Source organism: Biomphalaria glabrata, chromosome 10 (assembly GCF_947242115.1).
Source record: "Biomphalaria glabrata chromosome 10, xgBioGlab47.1, whole genome shotgun sequence".
Lineage (NCBI taxonomy): Eukaryota > Metazoa > Mollusca > Gastropoda > Planorbidae > Biomphalaria > Biomphalaria glabrata.
Genome location: NC_074720.1, coordinates 13,602,036 through 13,621,234, shown reverse-complemented (window position 1 = coordinate 13,621,234; position 19,199 = coordinate 13,602,036). Strand labels below are relative to the sequence as shown.

Genomic DNA, 19,199 nt, shown 5'->3' with positions numbered 1-19,199 from the left:
TGATTGATCAAAACTCAAAAAAGACAAAAAAGCACTTCTATCAAGAGTGAAAAGCTGTGGGAGTCAGTTTTCTAAATTTCCAGAAAGGATTCAGACTATCTCTGGTAATCTCAAAATGAAGATTAATTATCCAAGTGTTTAGTTTGTTTTTTTCCAGAAGCGGAAACGGTGGGAGTGTGTTTCCCAGCAGACGACAATCATGGAGGGTTTATTACTAAAAGGGGAAATTTTATTTTCATTTTCATTGTATTCTGCTCTTTTGACAAGATCGTCTAATTGAGGGGAAGTTCCCCCCCCCCCCCCAAAAAAAAGCACCGATATTTAGTTTAGCTTTTAACATCTAAAAAATTGTATTGATATTTAGTATTAGTATCCCCCCCCCCCCCCCAGAATGTCAGCTATTTAGAATTGAATATTTCAGGTGAGAAACAAAACAAAAGATTACCAAGTAGAAAAGTTCTGAAGTGGGAGACGGATAAAAAATACAATATCAGGACGTCTGCCTGCTTGTGTGGTATGTGCTTCAAACTGTCGACTTGATGGGCCCGGGTTCGAACACTGTCCGCCACCATGTCCTGCAGCTTGGGCTAGGACTTAATACTCTTTGTTCTGTGTAGGAACGTCTGAACCTCAAACGTCAAATCATTGCCTTCTTTCTTTCTTTTTCTGATCATTTTTGTTTCTTTTGAAGAAGCTTTTCTTTTTGTTTGGATAATTTGTAGTGGAAACATGGTGAATATTTGAAACTTATTGTCATGAAAAAAATAATTAAATTAGATTTAATAAATATCTGATGCATATATATCTAAAACAAGTATTGTTTGATATATATATACAGTGTAAAAAAAAATAGGTGCAGGTACTCAGTGATGGATTGCTTAAACTTTTAACTACTAATAAATTAATAATAAACGTTAAAATACAAGAAAAGTAATAATATTTATCCCACATTGAAAAAGGTGATGCTACGCCGTACTGGTGCGTACCGTCACAAAAAAGCATATATATAAATATATTTATTTATGTATTTATTCATAAATAAAAACATTTAAGAACTTAGTTACAATCAAAATCTGTGAGGAAAATCAACTTGAATTGTAAATGCACACCTCAATTCAGTATTTACACAAAATATTTTAGCATTGACAAAATTTAAAATGTTTCAATTCATAACCACTTATAACAATCATTTGGTAAAGTCAAAGTCTATAGACTATAGATTCTATTTTAAAAACTAACCAACTTAATCCTAATTTCAATTATAAATTGTAACATTATTTAACTGGTTGCCTTCACCATGTCTGGTATTTTCATCACTTATTTATTGCTTGACACTGGCCAGCAAAGTACAGGTCATCTCTAGTCATCTTCCTGGCAGACTAAAACAGTTACTTCATTAAAATGTGCGTCTGGATAGTTCGTGAGCTTTTAGTTTTTCTGTTCTTCAACTTAGTTCTTATTATATTGTTGTGAAATTCAATTGAAATAGTTTCTTAGGTATCCAATTAGGTATTACTGTTGTTGGAAAAACACTCTGGCATGTCAAGTCCCTTGGTGCTGTAGGAATAATATTTTGAGATGTCAAATCTGCTAGTGCTGTTGGAATAACATTTTGGGATGTCAAATCTGCTAGTGCTGTTGGAATAACATTTTGGGATGTCAAATTGCTAGTGCTGTTGGAATAACATTTTGGGATGTCAAATCAACTGGTGCTGTAGGAATAATATTTTGGGATGTCAAATTTGCTAGTGCTGTTGGAACAACATTTTGGTATGTCAAACCAACTAGTGCTGTAGGAATAATATTTTGGGATGTCAAATCAACTAGTGCTGTAGGAATAATATTTTGGGATGTCAAATCTACTAGTGCTGTAGGAATAATATTTTGGGATGTCAAATCTACTAGTGCTGTTGGAACAACATTTTGGGATGTCAAGTCTACTGGTGCTGTTAGAATAACATTTTGGGGTGTCAAATCTATTAGTGCTGTTGGAATAGCATTTTGGAATGTCAAATCTATTGGTGCTGTTGGAATAACATTTTGGGATGTCAAATGTACTAGTGCTGTTAGAATAACATTTTGGGATGTCAAATCTTTTGGTGCTGTTACAAAAACATTTTGGGGTGTAAAATTTATTAGTGCTGTTGGAATAGCATTTTGGTATGTCAAATTTATTAGTGCTGTTGGAATAGCATTTTGGATGTCAAATCTATTAGTGCTGTTGGAATAACATTTTGGGATGTCAAATGTACTAGTGCTGTTGGAATAACATTTTCTGATGTCAAATCTATTGGTGCTGTTGGATTAGTATTTTGGGGTGTCAAATCTATTAGTGCTGTTAGAATAATATTTTGGGATGTCAAATCTATTAGTGCTGTTGGATTAGTATTTTGGGGTGTCAAATCAACTGGTGCTGTAGGAATAATATTTTGGGATGTCAAATCTATTTGTGCTGTTGGAATAGCATTTTGGGGTGTCAAATCAACTGGTGCAGTAGGAATAGTATTTTGGGATGTCAACTCTACTAGTGCTGTTGGAAAAACATTTTGGATGTCAAATCTATTGCTGTTTTTAGAATAACATTTTGGGATGTCAAATCTACTAGTGCTGTTGGAATAACATTTTGGGATGTCAACTCTACTAGTGCTGTTGGAAAAACATTTTGGATGTCAAATCTATTGCTGTTTTTAGAATAACATTTTGGGATGTCAAATCTACTAGTGCTGTTGGAAAAACATTTTGGGGTGTCAAATCTATTGCTGTTGTTGAAATAACATTTTGGGATGTCAAATCTATTGCTTTTGTTAGAATAACATTTTGGGATGTCAAATCTATTGCTTTTGTTAGAATAACATTTTGGGATGTCAAATCTATTGCTTTTGTTAGAATAACATTTTGGGATGTCAAATCTATTGCTGTTGATGAAAAATAAAAATTGTGAGTCTCCAATCTAGTTCTGTTATCGAAATATAATCTTGGGAGATCCAAATGAGAAAATCTTGATTCCAATCAAGTGTCGTTTATGAAATCTCACTTGCCTGTATCTTCAAATAGTTCCAATCCTACAATCTCCTCATTATGCATTTACAATAGAAATGGCTCTGATTACAATTCCTCTTATTAGCTTGCAAGTTCACGGATCTAGAAAATGGCTCTAATGATTTCCCTAGAAATTTGACATTATTTGTAGTCTATATATTTGGGGGGGGGGGAATACTAGCCAATTAGCCACATATGGAAACTCAGGTTTGACCGTTATAGTTTTCCAAAATATAATCATCTTAAAATTTAATTTGGTCTATTTTGAATACACGTCAGAAGAAAGTCTTGCATATATTCAGTAAACAGTTGAATAAAAAAAAGACGTTTCCTTACATAGTGTACACCATCTTAGGTAGAAATCTTTGGCCACACTGCTAACATTAATTTGTGACAATATACATATGTATATAATAATTATACATTCTTTTCAATGACACACTATTAATACCTTATCTCTAACTAAATTCATCACTCAATCTCCAACTATATTCTAGTCAAGGCTACTGTCTTTAATGTCAAATTAAAATTGTTTAATACTAGATTTATACACGAGTGTAACCAGGATTATTTTTTTTCGGGTGTAGGGATATTGGAGATGGGTTAACATTTTCCCATTTTTTGTCTTAATAATTAATTACACATTAGTTATTGAGCGCGAAGTAATCGCTCTTACAGAAAATGATTAGCTTCACAAAGTAGGAATAGGCTTAGAAATGTATAATACTTGTTTCATTATTTACTTCAACCTTCACGGCCAATATTTCACTGACTGTATCAGAACTACTTGGTAATGTTCTTGGAAAGCAAAATAATCAACAGAATTGATCACAAAAAGAAAAAAAAAACTGTCAGTGAATATTACAAACCTTAATGATTGTATTCCTTGGAAAAATTAAATCTAGAAACAAAGTTTTTTTTTATTCTTCATTCAAAATTGTGTTGGAAATTTCGATTTCTCAATTTCTTATCTTTAAAAAAATATTTATTTCTACTAGAGTAGTTTCAAAAACAACGCCCACCTTAAAGCAAGATAAGTTACTATATGGCTTTTGTGACCTTGGTCAGTGGCGTATGCATGTGAAAGGTCATTTATTGGATTGTGAATTGTAAATGTGGGTAAAAAGGACACAAAAAGAAAGGGGGGGGGGGTTAAAATGCTATCTTGATTTCTAATGATAAGATTGGTTGAATAATTGAATAGATGTTGCATTTTTTCTCTTTTATTTTTCTTTCATCTTTAATTAATTGTACAGATCGTGTCAGTGTGACTATTTCTGAACGGTCATCATTTGGAGCCAAACTGAGATCAACTTTCTGCTTTGGAGAAAGAAGATGTAAATATTTGATATTTTAAATCTATTTGTGTGCATAAGGCTTAACCTTGTCTTTGGCTTAGTTTACCTGTGCACAAAACTCTTCACTTTGACTTAGTGGGATGTCTTTAGAACTCTAACCTACTGGCTTACAAGTCTGACACTGCAGACACACCACTTCCCACCCACTTCCCACCCGCCAATTGTACTTGATAAGTGTCTCTAATCTTAAAGTCACGGTAACCGTTAAGTTATAGCCCCCCCCCCTTTTTTTTTTCAATATATACTTGTACAGTTTTCAAACAGCAGTAAGAGGGAAGTGACGCGTCTTAAAGCGGAGTGGAAAAAGTAAGATAAAGTCTACTTGTTCTTATCACCCTATTGGAAGGGGGGGGGGAGAAGCAGGGGGGGGGGGAAGGGGGACGAATTGGATAGAGCGGAAATAGGTAATAAGTGCTACAAGGATACATAACCTTGATAAAACATTGGAGTGTTCATTGTACGTGTATGTTCTGTTGGGTTGACTAACTAGAGGACAGAAAGCAGACGTCAAAGGTGAACTTTTTTTTTTTTAAAGAGGATTGAACCGATTGGGTGAGGGGGGAGGGGGAGCGGACATTATTTCTACATCTGAAGCCTCGTGATTCTAATGCTAGATATTCGATTAGTTTGGTTCTCAACTTGGAAAACAGATGTCCTATTTTGGCCTTGTTACTATCAAAGAATAACATATTTTTCATTGTTAAAATCAAACAATTACCTATTTTAAACTTCAAACATTCAAAGAATAACGTATTTTAACCTTGTTACAGTATAATTCTTTTATGTTGTCTTCCCATCACCTTTTCCGTCTGCCTCTTCTTCTTTTCCCTGGTACTGTTCCCTAATGGAAGGTCTTTGCGAGCCCCGAAGATCTTGCAATATGGCCATAGATTTTAAGCTTGTATTTTTTTACGATAGTTAGCAGGTCATCATGGGGTTCAATCGCTGCAGTAACCCTGTCTCTCTAATCTCTTGGTTTGTGATGCGGTCTTTGAACGTGATACCCAGGATCCTTCTGTAGCATCTCATTTCCATTGCTAGGATCCTCCTCTCTAGCTCTGCAGTCAGCGTCCAAGACTCACACGCATATAAAAGTGAAGTCAATACTTAGGTTAAAACACGGACCACATCATCACACTATGACACAATTAAGATAGGGAGTACTTCAATTAAAATGTCAACAGTTTAACAAAACGAAATCGTCAGATGTGATACAGTGTAAGAAAGCCAGCCCTGAGATCAGATGGCAAGAATGAAAGTCAAGCCAAAGGTTAAGGGAGACAACCCGTCCATGGAGGGCACTCTTTTCCCGGTCTCATCATGCCGCCATCTTGGAAACGTCCATTAGCTGGGCGAACATGCCAGAGGAAACATAGCCTCCAGTGAGCTTTCAATGAACCAAGAACATTGAACGTGGTGAGTCAGAAAGAAAGATAACGTTCCTCACGCATTGTTAGTGGCTGTACAGTATAGGAACCCTCAAAAAGTCGTGGCTCCACAAAAAACGGACCTGGTTGATCATGAGCCTTTGGACAGTGGTCTCCGCGTAAAATCCTTAAGCACTTCTGTGGCGTTTCCATAGCGGCCCTTTTATGACCCTCGACCTAAAGGAAGGTTTTTGTCCAAAGGCCAGGAATGAAGGATTGTCTCTTCTTTCGGGAGGAGAAATCATTTCATCACATTCGTCTATTTTGAGGCACGTTTGCATTCTGTGTACCTCAACTAAGGGAGTAAACGCAATCAACGCAAGCGTACGGTCCCGTAGCGAAACAGCGATGAGGCCTGGAATGTGACTCTCGTCAATTAGGCTCTTAGTTGAGCGCTTGTTGCAGGAAATGACAGGGTTGGCCGTTATATTTCATCTAGATTTACTTCTGAAGCTTTAACATCGCAAGGCAGCAGCAGTTTAAAATCAAACGACTCCTCATGTCTAACTGGGCTCACCAGCGTTATTTGTCCGGTGCGCCCTATTGGAGGAGCGCCCGGTATCCGCCTTCACCTATCAGTATGAGTAGTTTTGTCGGGATTAATATCTAAGCCGAGCAGATGCAGGACTTTGTTGTCAAATGCTATTTACAAGTATTTTATCAATAATGGGACTCTGGCCCTATTAAATCGACTAAAACCGATAGTAGACAAAATTATATCAGAAGAACAAACTGGTTTTAGACAAGGTCCCAGCAGAAGAGAACAGATCCTAAACCTCAGACTACTCAGTGAAAAATACCTCCAACACCAACAGAATCTTTTCCATGTCTTTATTGATTTCAAGAAAGTTTTCGACCGACTATGGCATGGGGCACTGTGGGCGACAATGGAAAAGTACAACAGAAATAAAAACTTCATAAAAGTAATACAAAACCTCTACAGATGCCGTGTACTTCAACAATAGCATTGGAGACTGGTTTAAAATCACACCAACTCTTTCCAATATCTTCCTTGAAAAGATAATGGAAGATACTCTCGAACGCTATGAAGGTAATGTAAGCATTGTAAGGAAGAAGAATTACTAACATGAGCTTCGAGGTTGACATGGATGGCCTAGCAGGGACAGAAGAAGAACTAGCTGACTTGGTGATGCGCATAGACAAGACTTCCGCAGCTTATGGTAAACAAATAAATGCCGAAAAAAAATCAAATTATGACCAATAGTCAACAGGGTTTTAGAAGGGGCATCAGTATTGGAGGTGAAAAAGTAACAAGTATCAGTAGTTTTAAGTACCTCGGAGCTATTGTCTTTGATGACCCGAACTACTGGTCAGAATTGCACAGTCCACGGCAGCACTTGCGAAACTCTAAAAAATATGGAAAGACAAAAACATAGCCCTCGGCACCAAAATCTGTGATGCGCTCCTTGGTATCTGCTAACTGCAGAGCTAGAGAGAAAGATCCTAGCAATGGAGTATAGACGTTACAGAAAGATCCTAGCAATGGAGTATAGACGTTACAGAAAGATCCTAGCAATGGAGTATAGACGTTACAGAAAGATCCTAGCAATGGAGTATAGACGTTACAGAAAGATCCTAGGTATCACATTTAATGACCGCATCACAAACGAAGATATTAGAGACGGTTAACACATCAATTAGACCCCACGAGGACCTGCTAACTATTGTAAATCTAAACTAATTCCCTATGGCCATATTACAAGGTCTTCGAAGCTTGCAAGACCTTCCTTCAAGAAACAGTACCAGGAAAACGAAGAACAGGCAGAGAGAGTGATGGGAAGACAACATTAAAGAATGGATGGCCAGCCATTGAAAGACGTCAAAAGACAGAGAGGAATGGAGAAAGACGGTCGACAAATCTTGTGTCGTGCCCTGACGTTCCAAAAGACTCAGGAATAGGTGAAGATGATGGCTCACGCCTATGGCAATCTTAAAACCTTATATAAATCTTATCCTAAATAAATAGGCTGATCACGGATGCAAGGAAACTTGGATTAGCTTTACAGGGATATCGTATGGATATTTTGACAGAATTTTAGTATTATTATCTTAAACTAATGTTTTCTATTTATTATATTTTTAAATAAACCTTAACAATTTCAATGAAACTAACTTTATTAGCTCTGAACATAAATTCTAGTGTAAACCCATGTATACATTGCATTAGGTATGCGCAAATCTGTTTCTTTAGAAACCCGGTGAAAAAGTGGAAGTTGGGGGGGGGGGGGGAATGGGAGTATGGAGACAGGGAAAAGGCTTACATAGGCAAGTGTATATCTATTGAATTCTCGTTGAGGGGAGATAAAAGTGTGCGTCACATTTGAAATAATAGATCCGACTATCTTTCAATATACGATATAAACGTGGGGAAATATTACTATAGAAATGTTTGTTAGATTCTTGACGTCGATCGTACAGCGGGAATAAATTATTTATGATTTAATATATATAAAAAAAAAAGATTTATCTTTGAAACTTTTCAATTTCGTTCCCATGACATAGAAAATGTTGTTTAGAGTATGCTTTAGTCTGGTATTTAGTTGTTTAATGGTGATCACGAGGTAGACAGGTGTGAAAGCTATTTAGAGGAAACCTTAGACATTAGCCACATTTTGGGCTTTGAGTAATTGAACAAGAGATATTCAATGTTCAAATAATCAGTAGAAAATATATAAAACACCTCTGTCTGTCTGTCTGTCCGTATCTATCTATCTATCTATCTATCTATCTATCTATCTATCTATCTATCTATCTATCTATCTATCTATCTATCTATCTATCTATCTATCTATCTATCTATCTATCTATCTCTGTATAAATATATATATATTGTATATTAAGGTGTATATTTATCTATTTTCTTTAAAGTAATATTGATACAATGACCTATTGATGACAGAAAATTAAACCTCAAATCAAATTGTAAAATCATGCGACTGTCTGTGTTACTTAGTCGGGTGATGAGGATATTATGAAAGCCATATACAATCGGTACTATAGAAAGAGAATCGTTACATTTATGTCCATCTACCTAACTAGCCTGTCCATTTTGTTTTCTCGTTTGTGATTTGACAAACACCCAAATTGGCCTGAGATGTCCATTGAGAAGGAGACACCGGTGTGCAGTGAACACAGGCGAAAACCTGGCACTGCAAAGGTGTACGCTGTTCATCTTGGGTTGAAAGTGTTCGTCTGGATCGTTGTACTAGATTCTAAATCTGTCACCAATGTATGGCAGCTGACATAGTCTTCATTAACTAGGAAACAGATCTACCTATCTTTTTAATTTGTATAGGAACCTGTGCCCAAAATCAAGGTATCTCGTAAACCAGCAGTAACACCGACAGACGAGCGAATCATAAGAGAGAAACAAAAACTGCATAATCTATATAAACCCAGATGTTGGGTTAAACTTACCTAGAGGTTCCATGAAGACGTTAATATAAGTCCGGAATCTTTCGAAATAAAAAACAGACAAAACTTAAAACAAATAAAAAAAAAGTACAACCTAAATAAAATAAATAAAAAGCGAAAACTATTGAAACTATTTCACCGGCACCGTGCAAGCGACGGGACTATAGCCACGGCACAAAGCACTGGACGAGAGACAACAGATCGATATTGGCGTGCATTCAGATCTTACGGCCCCTTACGGCGATGCAAAGCCGCTGGAGTTTCGGCCTGCCGTGTCCAAGCGGCAACCATCTCTACTCTGGCTTGTCTGATTTGGTGATTAGAACAGTTTATGTTGTTTTTAATTTTCGATTTGTAGCTTAACCTAATATCCTCTCTCTCCCTCTCCCCCCCCCTCTCTCTCTCTTTCCCTTCTCTTTCAAGTTAAAATCGCATAGGTATCCCCCCTTTTGTTTTTCAAGAAGCTATAGGCAATGCGATAATTAACAAAATATATTACTAAAAAGTACCTACACTGCCCCTCATCTCAAAGTAACATACATTGAAAATGTGCAACATAATTATTGTTTATTTCCTCATAAAATCTCAGTATGACTTTGCTTACATAGCTGAACTGGCAAGACAGGCTGTAGCTAAGGGCCCCCAACTTACTTAAGGGCACCCCAAAATGGTTCCATTTTTAAAATCTTTTTGAAGAAAGAGCAAACGAAACATTGTTGATTACAAAGGGCCCCATATCTAAAATCGCTTAGGACCTTATCAATTCTAAATCCGGTCCTGTTTGCTTGTGTCTAGCATAAGCATCACTTGGGGCGCCACTATTATTAAGATGGTTTAGATGTGTCACAAGTTTTAAGAAAATAAAAGTAAATCAAATAAATTAGGCAATTAACAAATTCGTGCTACCGTTTTCTGAAAAAAAAATTACCTAGAAATCTTTTCTAAATGGTTGGTTAGTGGCATGGCCGGTCCTACAGATTGCGGGGCCCTGTGCAAAAGGGATTGCGCGGGGCCCAGTCTGTGTAGGGATAAGGATAATACGTGGAAATTAAGATTTTTTATTAGAAAATAAATTCGTCTTTACATTTTGTTCATTCTTTACTACGTACAAAATCACGATCAAATTAAAAAAAAAATTTTTTTTTTTTTTTTTTTAAAGAGATTGAGAGGGATTTAGATCTATATTTATATGCCAGTGATTCTTATAGTTTTTAAAAAGTAATGGAACTTCTGGATTTGGTTCAAATTCGCCCTATTATTACATTCGTATTAAATGAAAGCTGACAATGCCTTTTATATCACGCGTTGACTTGCGTTTTCTATATTGAATGACACGTCAAAACGACATTTTTGTCTACTTTTCCTGGAGATTTTCATGAGTTTTCAGGAGATTTAGAATAGGCGCTTATATAAGTTCGGTGCCCATTGTGACCTCACAACTTGCAGTGGGGTAAGGGCGGCCCTAGCTGGTCGCGTGGTTTAGCCCTTCAAAGTGTTTCCAAGAGGTAACCGAGTTCGAATCCTCTCCACTTTCTCCTTTTCCGTCCTGAAAGAGTTTTGAGGTAAAGACTCAGATTTTTGTTTGTTCCATAGAAGCTTCAGAAATGTATAAAACAAAAAGACAACTTTGAAATTTGGCGATGTCTCAATATTTGTTCCATAGAAAGTGATGCCAATATATATTTTATTATTTAGAATGTCTTATTGCGGTGGAAATAAGAGATTTAAATAATTGCCCCGTTCCCAATTAAGAACAAACATAGATTTTAAATGTTTAATCTATGGTAGATAGCCAGAAATAGATAGCTATTTGGTGTATCCGATGTACAGACAATAGAAAGTGTATATAGCTATGGTAATTCCGAAAGTAACATCTTTATTATATAAGATAGATGGCTCCTTGTGTCTCGGAAGACAATGGATGCGCCAAGGTGAATCAATGGCTTTGATTTCGTCTTGAGACGGGACAGAATCTGGTGCGACTGATCAAGCCAACTCCGGAGCGGCAGAGTTTGCTACACTTCGTGCATGTATATGTATCTGACTTAGGGCTAGTTGACAGTGCAGCTTTCTTCTTTCTCTTGACTGGTGCAGCGTTGTTTCTGTTGCACTCGGCAATATTCGTTCCAGCACGTACAGCCTGTCTTCATGCTGTCCTGTCTTTGGCTATCTCCTCCCACATACTTTGTTCGATGCCGTGGTTCTCATGTCTCGCTTACAGACATCTCTGTAGTGGCGGCTTTTGGGTCTGACTCCCTCTGCAAGCTCAGCATATAGTATGTCTTTAGGGATTCTTCCATCTGGCATGTGAGTCACATGACCGAGCCAGCGTAGTCTTCTCTGTGTAAGAAGAGCATAGATGCTGTGCATATATAAGATAAGAAGATAAGATAAAGCTTGTACAATTTCCAGCACTGTAAAAATATATTTCCAAGCTCTTCACATGTTAGCACAAACTAGTTTATATTATTTAGCTAGTGATCTCTTACTAAAGCGCCTTAAAATTGTTTAGAATTGAACCTTTACCGTGAACATTCCCATCTGAAGCTCTACTTTATACACCTAAGAAAAAAGTTTAAAGAACTATGCATCAGCGAAGAAAACATGCACTGGGATATACGAGGATTGTGGGATACTGTCGAGATCTTTGTGCGGCTCGTGTACCTTGGTCTCTACTCTGAGCCAAGTTCTTACCTGTGTCTCCAAACAGTTGTCAGCAAGCAACAACTGGCCACCGTCTCTTCTGACGGGCTAAACCAGGTAGAGGTTAGATGTAGCTGGTGAAACATTGGTCTCATCCCACCAGCCAGCTTGAGGTCTAGATAGTGTTGACCAGAGGGGTCACCAGTTTGACTCCAGGTAAAGACTGGAATTGAATTCGGGATTGTTAGGAACCCCCTAAGCCCACCCAACTCTTATGGGTTCTTGACTTAGATTGAGGAAGTAAATGCGGTTGGTCATTGTGCTGGTCAAATGATACTACACTAACAATATTCCACATTGCTTTGACTATAGATCTCAAGGTTTAAAAGGAGTACCTCTACAGTGTACCCTATCCTTAATGACACAGGATTAATAAACTAAATAAATAAATTAACTGTAAAAATATTGGGGAAAAAAAAGCACAGTTTACAAGTGGCCTCCCAAATTCTCTTTTTCTTTATCCTTACATATCTTTAAATCTCAGAATAGATCTAGAAAATATGGGAACAATGCAGTGAAACTAAACATCTAAATTATCTCCCCTCAACTATTATAAATGTGTATTACCCATGAATCACCAAAACTAACATTACCTATTTTGTCGTAATTGTACGAGTCAAGGTAAAATGTCCATGCTTCTTCAGAATAAATCTCTTTTTTTTCTCCCTCATTTCTTACTGTGATGGATATGCAATATGTCTAAGTTTATAAACATCGGTACCTCTTTATAATGTTGTATCGTGCTGGGTTTAAAATTTAGATAGTCGACTCTTGAAATCTCCACAAATCAATTTGAAGTCAGACTAAATGTCCAGAAACAATTAGGTTAATGTCAACCATAGATATCGATCCGTTGATAACGAATCGGGCTCCACCTGTAAGAATCGACAACGGGCCTGCGAGGGGAGGGGAGAAAAGCTTGTGTCCGCGTGGGTGTGAACCATGGGTCAAACAAAGCTGCAACTCACACGCGCGAAAACACACACACACACACACACACATAAATGTGCGGGTTTCATTGTCAGTCTAATAATAGCATCGTAAACACGTTTAACTTCTAATGTAGCACAGTATGTTTCTGAATAAGGAGAAACGGTTTCATGTGTCATTTTACTTAAAGTAATGAAACACTTTTCTTAGGTTAGAAGCTCCAGAACTCTGTTTTTTTAACACAAGCTGCACTAAATTGTGAATTGCAATGTATTGGTATTTTGAACTATAAGGTGTAGTAATAGTTATCAGCCTATCAACCATTTACTTGTGATACTCCCCTCTCCAACTAACAATAAACTCTGCTACTACTCTGCTTCCTAGGAATTCCGACGTCAAGGATTTCCCACAGTGTAAATGCAGCATTCCATTCTCCTGGCGTCTACACTGCATTATTTCTCCTTGTAAAAAGAGCGCAGATTAAAAAAAAAACCATTTAAACTTAGACTGGTGAGGACGTGCCTATGTGGAAGTCGAGGCACGTGTTTCGCTCGTGCAATGTGCTTGGCGGTCGACTTGTAAGGTCATCTTTGCGCCAAGAAATACGTGAAAGTGTAAGACAGATTTCTGGATCAAAACTCTACACGGTAAATACAACAAGGCTAATACAAGAAAAGTTTTGTCGCTTTAAAAATAATATGACCGTACTAGTGTCTCACAGGTTGAGAATCCTTGAACGATGTTTTTTTTTCTACCTGTAGCTCATTTAACTAAGTTGTTGCTAAATGATACATGGGAGTCCCAAACTGTGATGTTTTCTAATTATAACAAGGTTACAAAGACAGTTTGTGTAGAAACACAAACTCAAAATCGGACCTTGAAGTGGTCAACTGATTCGAACACGGGACTTCCGGTTCCAAATGCTTTACCCCTTAGCCACAGCATCTCCATATATTCATTTAGCGTATATTTATATACATTTTTAATAATAATTAATAACCTTATCCATATATTCAAAATTAACAACATTTTACATGTAATAAAGAGAAACTAAAAAAGATTTATTCTTCTTATAAAATTAGATAAATTGGCAACACGAAAAAAAAATTCTTTCCCTACTTTAGGAAGCGAGCTAGCAAGACATGACTGACAAAACTTTCCCCTCGCAAAAAAATATTAATATCTCTATTGTCATTTGTCATACAAACTCGATCTAGATCTAGCTAGATCTAGACCTAGTTCTTGACACATTAATCTTAGGACTTCACACATTAAAATTAGAATTACTGGACCTAGGCCAATTTTATGATTAGGAATTGTAAGCCTTTTGTTACCGTGTAATTACGGTGTAATGGTGTACTATGCTGTTTGTATCCGATTAATTTCTTAATGTAATATTACTGTTTACATCATACATAAATCTGCACCCCTAAGCTGTCAGAAGATAAGTTATTGCCATAATAATTAAAATTTTGTTCAAATTATTAATACATTTATAATATATCTAGATCTGGGCTCTATTTAGTCTTATTTAGACTGTATATGTCAAAACTGCGCGCTATAATAGTAGTTCGTTTTTTTTTAAACTTATAACTAAAACGAAGTTCGTATCAAAGTTCGTTTTTAAAAACAACATTTAAATCAGTATTTTACTCAATTAGTTAGTTAATAAATGGAAAATATATTTTATAATGATCCATTGACACTTTTACCATTGTGACCTTAGATGCAAATATTTTTACAATGCGCGAATCTATGAATGAAGCTTATGTTATTCATATAGAAGTCCATGACCTTTTAAAAATAAATACCTTCCCTGAAGTTTTTCATTTAAAAGTGGTGTAATTTTTTTAAAAATCTGCTTGCATATATAATTTAAAAAGTTAGATGGTCACTTTCGGAAAAAAAAAAAGTAACCGTTGCATCAGAACTTTGAACGATCTAAAATATCATGATGTCCGATTTACATTTTCTCTTCTAGTTTCTGAGATGTAAACGGGAGGGACGGACGGTCCGACGGACAGACAAACCACACAAAACTAATAGCGTCTTTTCCTCGTTCGAAGGCCGCTAAAAATGTTAATTGTAATGCAATAAAATTGCAGCTCTCAGAACTTAAGGTCATCATTGACATCTAAAGTTTAAACTTCGAGAACTTTCAGAGCAACTGTGCAATTTAAATAAAAGCTTTGAGACATACAGATCAGCCTTGAGAACTCTTGATCAATTTTGAGGCCAAGAGACCAGTTTTGAGTTCCAACTTTGAGGCCTACTGATCAACCATGAGTCCCAAAGATCAACGTTGATGCCAACCGTTTAACCATGTGATCTAAAGATCAACTTTTGAGGCCTACTGATCAACCATGAGTCCCAAAGATCAACGTTGATGCCAACCGTTTAGCCTAGAGATCAACCTTGATACCCAAAGATCAAATTTGAGGCCTAGAGACCAAATTTGAGTCCCAAAGATAAACTTCGATATATAAATTCACTAAATGAGCTAGGCATTCTCTATAGAGGCTTTGTGTGTTTCGTCTCGTCTCGTGCTTTGGTGTGTCTTGTTGTATTTTTATGTTATTATTTAAAGTCACTTGGTACAGTCACTTGGTACAGTCACTTGGTACAGTCACTTGGTACAGTCACTTGGTACAGTCATTTGGTACAGTCACTTGGTACAGTCACTTGGTACAGTCCACACAGTCCACACTGTTTCTTATTTTATTTTAAGAATTCAGTACTTTCGACATAATGCAAAGTTTTTCGAAACTGGAGAATGTCCAATAACAATTTCTTTCTCTCTCTCTCTCTCTCTCTCTCTCTCTCTCTCTCTCTCTCTCTCTCTCTCTTAATTTAAGTACTCGTAATCAATCGTGAGCATTATGAAATATAGTTGTTGTTTTTTTCCTTCTCAAAATGAATTCTTTTAAATGAAACCCTACAGATTGTCAGCAATTAAAATATTGCAATAAATAAAATAGAAATATTTTTGTAAAAATGTTTTCTTAAACTAAGGTTAGACACTTTTTTTTTTTTTTGGTATTTAGTTATATAGTTTGTCCATCGAAAGAAAATAATGACCATTTTTGTGTCCTCCAAGGGCTGATAGCTTTGCACTAGAGTACTTTGCTTCCTTATGTGGCTGATGAGACCTAAATCTATGTGGAGCCTTCAATGTTCGGCTCCTCCACATTGGGCACACACACACTCACACAATGTTGGGCTTCTTTTGTTGCACTTAGTCACAGTTAATTTCACACATACATGTCATTTATCCGTAATGAATGAATCCCTCCACTCACACAACCACTCTCTCTCTCTCTCACACACACACACACACACACACACATATTGGTCTCTGATCCTAAACATTGCAGTCGGACTGTTGTCCTAGCAAACATTTCTCTGTCACTGGTGACTGACTCTCCATTGTTCCTATCTTTCTGTAGCGTACTGACCAATGTCTTGATCTCCAAGAACAAAAGACAAAACTACTTTATTTAAACTCTGCGGTGTAGCTATTGTTTGCTGCCTTCCAATGATTGATTCTTTATCTCACAGACTCCTTGGTACGGCGACGTCTATTGAGACTTTTTTTTTTGTCCATTGTCTGTCGTGAAACTTTTTCCTTGGAGATGTGTCTTACACTGATCACTAATGCCTGTCTAAATGTCTGTCATCCTATTGTAACGGGTGATGTTGTGGCCTTTGTTAGCGCCCCTCCCCCCCCCCCCCACCCACTCCAGTACCGCTGTCCACTGACTGGATATGTTGAGAAATTGAAATGAATAGAGGCATCACTAACCTACATAAAGATGTGAAAACTCTATTGAGACATCACTGACCTACATAAAGATGTGAAAATTTATTCAGACATCACTGACCTACATAAAAATTTTATAATGAATTGAGGCATCGGTATCCTACATGCAATATCCACGCTGCCTCTAATGTTTTGGTGATATTCTTAGATGCACAACAATCCCTTTCACGAGTATCTAATAACAATACAACTGTGGGTACGTAGAACCAATCGCAAGACACTCTTTAACAAAGAAACACAATATGATAAAATGTGTGGCAAACACCTATCAAATGGGGCTCTAGCTTTGTGAAGGGTCATATAAATATTATTATTGATGTTGTTATGCAGTTTTATAGAAGTCTAATAACAGTTAGATTTATTGAGATCATCAATTGACCGATACAATGTTAAGTTGTGAGATAGACAACCCCCCTAATTGCTTCGCTTGGTTACGGGAGATACAAGGAAGTGGATTTTAAAGCAGATACAAACTAAGAGAAGAGACTTGGGGAACCTATCTCGTGTGCTGGTGGTACTTATAATCTGTTATCATCCTTCCATACTTACTGTAATCCATCCCCCCCCCCCCGCCCGCTCCGTCCTCCTCAATTTAGTCTTCAGAGTTATTATCAGCTTTTTATTTTCCCCCATGCCGGAACTTTCTTTTTCTTTTTTCCCGTTAAGCTGACAGGGGACAGTCCACGCCTCCTTCCCCCCCCCCCTTGTATTTATCCCTCCATCTATTAAATTGACGCTACCACCTTTCACCCCTCCCCACACACACACCGTTCTTACAATCCTAGTCCTCTTATATAATAAGCTTTTACTTTCCTCCCCTCTTCACTAATTGTGATGTAGGCACCCCCCTCCTTCCACCTTTCCACTCTATCAAACAGCTAACAAAAGGTATGTCCTCCTTTTTTGAAAGCCCCTTGGTCACTAATGCTGTTATGTCGCTTATATCTCAAGCGTTGCGTGATTGCCCTCCAATGATAGCCAGACAACAGGGCTTGGTTTCAAGCCATTGTCCAGCTTCTGTCCACCGTAAGCCCGGATCAACAATGCCCTCCCTTCCAAGCCACTGCCCATCCCTCGTAGATTCATTATCAGAGAGGAACTCTCCCTATGCTCCCCCCGGTGATAACTAGTTAGCTGGTCTACAGAGGGTATGTAAGAGGGTTTGAAAAAAAAAAGGTGTCCACTTAGTCTACCGGTCAGTTGGGGCGACCACTTTATAATACTTTGGTCAGCGATTTTATGTTTACTGTCTCTATTCACCCACAGCCATCACAAAGGCCCCTCAATCCACAAAAACCTACCCACGAATTTGGTCCCTGATCAAAATGTCATCTAGCAAGCGTGTCACTAAGACATGGCATCTCTGGTGTTACAGTCACGCTTCTACTAGTCCATTAAGAGTTGAACACGTGACAAAAGACATGGAACAATCGTCCGCACATGTTAAGCAATAGTAACTATCTCCTCAGTCTAACTAGAATGTCTTTTCAAATAGTGGCACTGGCGTTAGAATAGGTGTACAACTAACAAGGTTACTATCTATCAGGTTTATGTGAGCTTTGTGTTCAGAACAAGATTGGATTGCTAAATAATAATAATACAATAATATACAATAATACAATCAATCGACCAGATATACCTTTCTTGACAGTAATAATGATTGATATTGCAGTACTACTACCCCAAAATGTTAAAATAAATAAATAAATGATTAAAATGAAGTGTCTCCCCTTTGGATATCTGTTTGGTACAAAATGCAGGTAAAAGATAAAGATTCTAATGACTAATAGTCAATTAACTAATGAGTTATCTTTTTTAAAATTAATTCTTGTGTTGCAAGATATAAGAAATAATTGTGCAAAATGTCAGCATGGTCTGAGAGTGGGTGTAGGAGAAATAAGGTGTACAAACGTTTGACCAGACAGACAGAGAGAGTAAGCTTTGTCAAAATAAACTCTTGAGATGGCTGCCTGCATTCAAGATCCCACCACCATCCTGTCTGGTTTGGAATAGAAGGAAATAAACTTCCGCTTTGAAGGGATGTCTCAAATGTACAGATCAAACTAGTGCTCTACCAGCTGATTCGGTGTAAATGATACATTTTGCAAGTTTTTTTTTAACTCTTAAAAATTATTTGAATCTTTTAAATGTACGTAAATACATATTTCTTTTTAGTAAAGTTTTTCCAAGGCACTTTGTTTCATTTGTCTTCCAAATATGTATTTTTTTTAGTACATTGGTAGTCTATTGTTACTAACAAATCAGGCACTGTGCTGACTGTCTAACCTTGAACTTTGTTTACAAAACGGAAAAAAATGCAATTAGGTTGACGTCATTTTAAGTAGGCTATTTTCTAGCAGCGCTAAGAAAAAAAAAGGCTGCTTCGTACGTTACACTTGTGTCTAGAATTGTCAAGACTATACCAGACTCTTGAAATAGTCGGGGAAAGACGCACCCATAGTGTCGAGGCTCGTTCAATTTCTGTTA

The 19,199-nt window shown here is 37.1% G+C and overlaps 1 protein-coding gene across 1 annotated transcript in view; it reads right to left on the bottom strand.

Annotated features, from left to right (window-relative positions):
* Positions 1-9,430, bottom strand: part of LOC106066568 (uncharacterized) — a 110,449-nt gene extending 101,019 nt beyond the window's left edge. Inside the window, exon 1 of the mRNA XM_013225633.2 lies at positions 9,263-9,430. The gene's annotated coding sequence lies outside the window, so the exon portion shown is untranslated. The remainder of the gene's footprint in view (positions 1-9,262) is intronic.
* Positions 9,431-19,199: the final 9,769 nt, after the last annotated feature.